Here is a 6,838-nt window from a genome sequence, read left to right on the forward strand (position 1 = left end):
GTGGATATAGATGGGAGTGAGAGAAAGAACAGATCAAGGATGGCTCCAAGATTGGGGGCTGAACAATAGGAAAGTGGGATGACACTTGTTGAGATGGTGAAAACATTGAGAGAACATGCTGTGGGTTGGGGATTGAGACTCTGCTTAGGCTGTGGTAAGTAGGCGGCAGGTATAAAAGTCGGAAATTCAGAGCACAGATCAGAGGTGGGACACTTTGGGAACACCCACATCTCACAGTCTTGAGGATGATGGAGAATCACAGAGAGAGTCCAAGAGAGAGCAGCCAAAGAAGAAGGAGGGGAGGCAGGGGGAACACCAAGAGGTTGTGTGGATAATGGGGCTCCTCCCCTATGGAAATGCAGCCAAGGGGCCAGTGGGGAATGCTCAGGACTGACTCTGCACTAGTCCTGGGGAGATCACTGTTATCCCTACAATGGAGAAAGGGAAGAATTGAGTATAGACAACTTCTGTCATTGGGAGTTGGCGGGGGTGGGGGGACGGGGAGGAAGAAGCAAGGTTGTAGCTGTAGGAGAATGTGGGGTCAAGGGAATGGTCCGGTCATGAGGAAACACCTGGTGATCTAAGGAATGAGCTAGATAAATTCAAGGTCATCTGGCAATGCAATAATTCACGAGCAATAGAAACATTGAAATAATAGTCCTTGAATCTCATAATCCTTCTTTACTTCTCATGTTCTTACTGAAACTAAACGGACTCAAATATACTGATGACTGGATTCCTCCAGCAATGCTTCTGATTCTGAAGAGTGTTTCTTGCCTGTGCAACACCTTCTGTCTCCTTCCTCCCTCTTCCTCTTCATTAATAGGTAGGTCAGAACTGAATGATCCAGGTGAGTGCATTAATGATGCATTTGATGATGACATTGATTCACCAGTCTTGCGCTCATTCCTGTTTAGCACCAGCGCATCTTTGGATTGGCTGCCTCTTTTGCTGGGAAGTGACCTGTCCTCTGGACCTCCACCTCCAAGCCCTTTCCCTCAAAGACGCAGAGAGGCTTTTCTTTGTTGCTACTACTTGACAAAAAGAAACCTCATAATTATCAGCCAGAATCAAAAGGTGGTGGTGGCTAAATTGTTACACAGTTTTACAGAATCTAGTATGAAGGATGAATTATTTAAAGCCAAGAAAATTGCTATGAAAATTTCAAAAGTCATGCTATTATTATTTCTGAAACACTGTCAGCAGAGATACCTAAGCATATTAATTGGAATGGCTCTACAAAATAAACTTATCATGCAAAAAAAGCAATAAACCTTAGGATATTTGGAAAATTAGAATCTAATGAGAGAGCATCTTCAATTTAATTTATTTCACTGAAGCTTACCTTGTGCAAGGCACTATGAAGTCTTGTTGAATAAGAAATAGCTCCATCATTAAAAAAGGAAAGACCAAAATCAAGTATCAAGTTATAATTATAGCAACCTGCAACACATACAGCCCCCAATTTCCTCTCCAAACACATCAAGCATTTTCATATTTAGTCTTTCTGCATAGTTATTCCAACTCCCTAAGGCATCCTTCTTCCAGTTCTCTGCCTTTGAAATCATCACCCTTCAAGATCAGCTTCCTGGGGACTTGTGGGTCTTTATAATAAGAATTAACCCTTCCTCCCCATTTTGCAACTGGACCATTTTCTTGCCAATATATCTATGTCTGCTCAGTCCTTTCCTCCCCACTTTGCAAATGGACCATTTGCCTACTAATATATGTCTCCTCAGTCCATCAGACTGTGACCACTTTGAAGACAGGACTTATTTTTTATTATTTCTAAGTGCCTTTCCCTCAGCATCTAGACTAGTGCCTTGACCGTAATAAGAATGTGATAAATTTTTGTGGATAAATTATTTCATAGATCATCACCCTGAGAAAGCTCACTCAAAGACAAAAAGCCAACATACTTGCTGGAGTGTTGATAAAATTGGCTAGAATTTATTGGACTTAGTCTATGCCAGAAACTGTGTGTGTGTGTGTGTGTGTGTGTGTGTATGTGTGTGTGTATGTCTAATACATTATGTCTAATCCTCACTTTAGTCCTTATCTCTTTGAAATATTTTTATTAAGCCTCATTTAAAGATGAGAAAACTGAAGGTCATAAAGGTTACCTAGAGTGATCAAGACAGCATGCTTGCAAGGGGCAGGTCTGAATCTCGTCTAGGTCTAAATCAAACTAGACTTGAATCTACTTTTGTCTGACTCAAAGTCTGGGCTTTTATCTACTACTCAAACTGTCCCAGCTTCACCCCACAGCCATCGGCACCCCCCGCCCCATCATTCTGACAGACAGGAGGAGCTGGTCAATTACTGAAAACTCCCCTGTGCCAGGCATCACACAATTGCATGTGTTTCATTTCATTAGATGCTCACAAACTTCCGTGGGAATGACTTAAAGAGGCTTAGAGAATGTAAGTACATTTCCCAAGATAGCATGGCTAGACGCAGCAGAGCTGAGATCCTGCCCTGGGCTCTGCCCCTAACGAGGACACTGTGATAAACCTTTTAGACACTAAAAGAGTTATGCCAGACTCCCCATTGCTCAGCAAGCCCCCTTTGCTTTCCTAGATTATTTTTACTGCTCCTGATGCCACTTCCTGTGCTCTCTTCCCACTTTGCACTTCTTAGAAAAGCATGTTTTTCCGATCCTATGTCTGTAAGCTGTAGCTCCTTCATCGCTGACTCCTTTTCAGTAGCCCCGGGGTTTCCCTTCTCTGGATGCAGAGGGAACCTGTCTTCCAGTGACTTCCCAGGCACCCACGGATGAACCTCTGGGGGATTCAGCCCAGAGGAGGCTGTCCCTCCCGCACTGCACACCTTCACCCCTCCCTACCCAAGTCACAAAGACACCGAAGCTTCCTCCCTGAGCTCTTTCCCATGATTCTCCACCTCTCTTTACACTACTCCCTGCCCATAGATCTCTCCAATTTTTACTCTTGCCAAGGTTTTATCAAAGCGAGTTTACAGAAGCTGTCCCTCCCACTGTCGGTTTTTCCTTGCAGGGAGCACCTGGGGAGATTGGGTGGGGGTGAGTCTGAGTGAGGAATTCTTGCCCTCCACCAACACCAGGTCCTGCTTAGAGCTGCCAACAGTGACCCATGCAGAAAGAGCCGAATGCAGAAAGTGAGGACTAATTTTAATGCCCAAGATCAGGAAAAGAGGTGGATTTCAAACAAGAGGCCAGGCAGGACCTGCCCAGGAGGGTAAGTGCAGCCTGACATGGTGAGATAATAGTGGCACAGGAAAAGGAATGAGTCACTCTTTGCTAGTTGTGAAGGCAGGTGACCTAAGGAAACACAGCAATATGGGTAAAGGCAAGAGAGAAGTGAACGGATTCATACTGAAAAGAGCACGGAGGACCTAGATGCTCCTGTGTGGGAAAATAGCCTTGTACCCTCTCTGGTTTCAAACAAGGAACCTAAAACACGTTTTACTCAATAACAACCCCCAGGATCCCGAGTGAGAGTTTAAGTGCCAGCCGGTCTGGTACACTTGAGGTAGTGTGCCGTCATGTAGTTGACCACATTGTTAAATTACGCATTGACAGATAGTCACCCTTAGCTAATGAATCGCCACAGTTTTTGAAATCTTCTCAGCTGCAAACGGAGTGAATATTTAAATATCAAGACATAGTCAACACGAAAGGCAAGACGAGTTTGTTCCAAGTGACTGCAGTTCAACCCTTGGGTAAATGAACTGTCCGCTGAGCTTCCAGCAGGTCACACTTTCTAGAAATTATAGTGTCTGTCATTTATATGCGAGATCCCTTCTTTTAACCTATTCTTGCTATTTACTTTTCTTCTACTTCAAAGACATAGAGGTTTGAGCTTTTTTTTTTTTTTTTTAAATTTTTAATGCTTTTCTGTAATGCTCAATGGGATTCATTTGAATCATCAAACAGAACAGCTGTGACGTGCTGGGTGTTTGTGTCTCTGGCAACTGTTCAGGACAACACCTGCCTGCAGGTTTGGGGCTTACCATTTTTTCACAATTCCTTCCCTCTCACAGCTCAGACTATCATGCTTTCCTTTCTTTTTGATCTGCTCAGGAGTGCTGTCTATTTCAGCTCCTTTTCTCTGCGTGAGTCAGAAATGGAATTCACATTCTCGTTGTTCCCTTGCGTCCTATCATTCCTTCCCTTCTCCTGCAGTATCTCCACTGCTTGCCTGAGACTCCTGCAGGGAAGTGCCTCCCTCTGAACTGCTGGAAACCTTTCTATCAGCACTTAATTACCGCCAATGTAATTTTACGTTAATTTACCTCTTCATCCACTAGAACTCGGAGTCTCCGAGAGACTGGACCTTTTATGTAGGTATCCTCTATAGCTACAACAGTGCCTGTTGTACAGAAGGTATTCAATAGACTTATGACTATTTATGAGTCCAGAGTGAGAGGTTTAGAATGAGTTGTCTCTCTGCCATTTACTCACCTTCTGAAATGGACCAGAGCATTTCACCTTTTCCAGCTTGTTTCCTTGTGTTAAATATAACAATACCATTCTCTTCTAATTATCGTATGAATGGAGATGAAGCCATGTAATGTGTTTTATAGGTTTCAAAGTATATACGCATAGCACAAGTTACTGCGTTACTCAAAGGTTTGGGGTTGACAATTAGAGGGAGAGTGTTTCAAACCAGTGGTTCTCAACCTAGAGTGATTTGCCCTCTGGAGGACATTTGGCAATGTCTGGAGGCATATTCGGTCGTCACATCTGGGTGGTGAGGGGTCTTGGTTACTGGCATCTTGTGGATAATGACCAGGAATGCTACTGTACATCATACAGTGCACTGAAAAGCCCCCTACAACAAAGAATTCTCCACCTCAAATTGTCAATAAACCAAGGTTCAACCCTGGTCCAAGCTTAAGCACATATAATGGGCAAAACACTTCCCGTAATATATTTGCCACTAGACAATTGTCTCAGTTTTAGCTTTTTATACTTCAATAGGGATCATTTATAACACACTTATAACTATTGGAATAACTCCTTGTCTTTCACAATATAAATGCGTTTGCTTATTCTCTGTGTAATCTAGAAACAGTAATCTAACATATGGGAGAAATTTCTGGTGTCTTCTCCTTCCAGCCATATGGTAGACTTCTACTTTTCTAACCCTGTGGATGTAGACAGGCTTTCATGACTAGCACTCACCAATGCCCCGTAAACAGAAGATACGTGTGTCACTTCAGGGTTAAGCGTTTAATAGCTGGTGCAAGACTGTTCAGTCTTCTCTTACTCGGGTGTAGCGATTTCAGATGCAGAAGTTTATATGGCGATGACACCACCACATGGAAACAGCATGGATCCCAATCATCATGTGGTGGGCAGCTGCCTAGAGCCTCGCCCAGATCCACATAGGATTCCACATGAGCAAAAAACGTGTTCTAGGTTAAGACACGGCAGCTTGAGGGTTTTTGTTAATGAAGTTTAACTTAGACTTACTTGACCAGCACACTAATGAAAGTAAAAACAGTATTGGTTGCATTGACATTTCATATTTAACCTGAACAATTCCTAAGATGGAATCAATAAATACATTAATGTAGAATTGGTGGGAGATGGGAAAAGGAAATGATTGACCCAGTATCTTGCTTTTCAGAGTATCTCTATGTAATTATGACAACTATTCTGGGTCTGGCCTCACGGTTTTGTTTTCAAAGGGCCAGAGTCTGGAAATTTTGACTAAGTCGTTTTGTTGATAGATCATCCTTCAACCACTAACACGTATTTAATTAATATGTAGCAAATCTTGAAACCCTCTTGATATTCTCACTGACTCAAAATGCCATAACCATATACATCGGACAACACATTGCTGACTGAGACTTCATGGCTTTTGCTTCAAGGAAACTCCTACGCAAATTAGTCTTGAATTCCAGGACTTTTTCTGTCAATTCAGCTGGATTGAATTTGCAAAGCTTGCCCTCTTGAGGCCAAACAGTTCCAATCGACAAATTATTATACCTGGATGATAGCGAATAGTCTACTTGCTCTTGAAGCTACTAACTGCTGAGTTCTGGAATAGGCAGCAATGCAGAGTGAAGAGTATGGAGTCTGGAACCAGTTGTCCGGCTTTGTGTCTGGGACCTACCACCTCTTATCTGTGACATCTGAGGCCCAATCCTTCATCTGTAAAATATGAATAGTAAAAGTACCCATATTATGGAGATGTTCAGTTAAAGGTGTTGGCACATGTGTAGGACTCAAAATAATATTTACTACAGAGCAAGTGTTCAAATAAAGTAAATTTACATTGTCTGTAGTGACTCTGAACTAGTATCTGCACACAATTTCCTCAGAGTGTTACATACATGAACTAGACAACAAGTTACTATTCTTTGAGGGGCACCAACTGAACATTTCAAAATATATTCAAAACAGATACATTCAACAGTTTAGAAATATGACATAATCTATGTTGAAATGTCCTATCTTCCACAAGATCTCCATCAAACCATGAAGACATTCCCATGAAGACATTTGGATTTTGTTTGAAACATTAAGATTTGTAAATATATCTTCACAAGTGATGTTCTTAAATGGTTCTGAGAAAAGAGGTATTTGTTAAGTGTTCTTTCTCTTTTTTATTTCCTTTTAAAGTTTCCGGGCAATCGAACCAACATTGCAATGACTAGTTTAGACATGAAAATCAGGGGCGCCTGGGTGGCGCAGTCGGTTAAGCGTCCGACTTCAGCCAGGTCACGATCTCGCGGTCCGTGAGTTCGAGCCCCGCGTCGGGCTCTGGGCTGATGGCTCAGAGCCTGGAGCCTGTTTCCGATTCTGTGTCTCCCTCTCTCTCTGCCCCTCCCCCGTTCATGCTCTGTC

Source organism: Lynx canadensis, chromosome B2, assembly GCF_007474595.2.
Source record: "Lynx canadensis isolate LIC74 chromosome B2, mLynCan4.pri.v2, whole genome shotgun sequence".
Taxonomy (NCBI): domain Eukaryota; kingdom Metazoa; phylum Chordata; class Mammalia; order Carnivora; family Felidae; genus Lynx; species Lynx canadensis.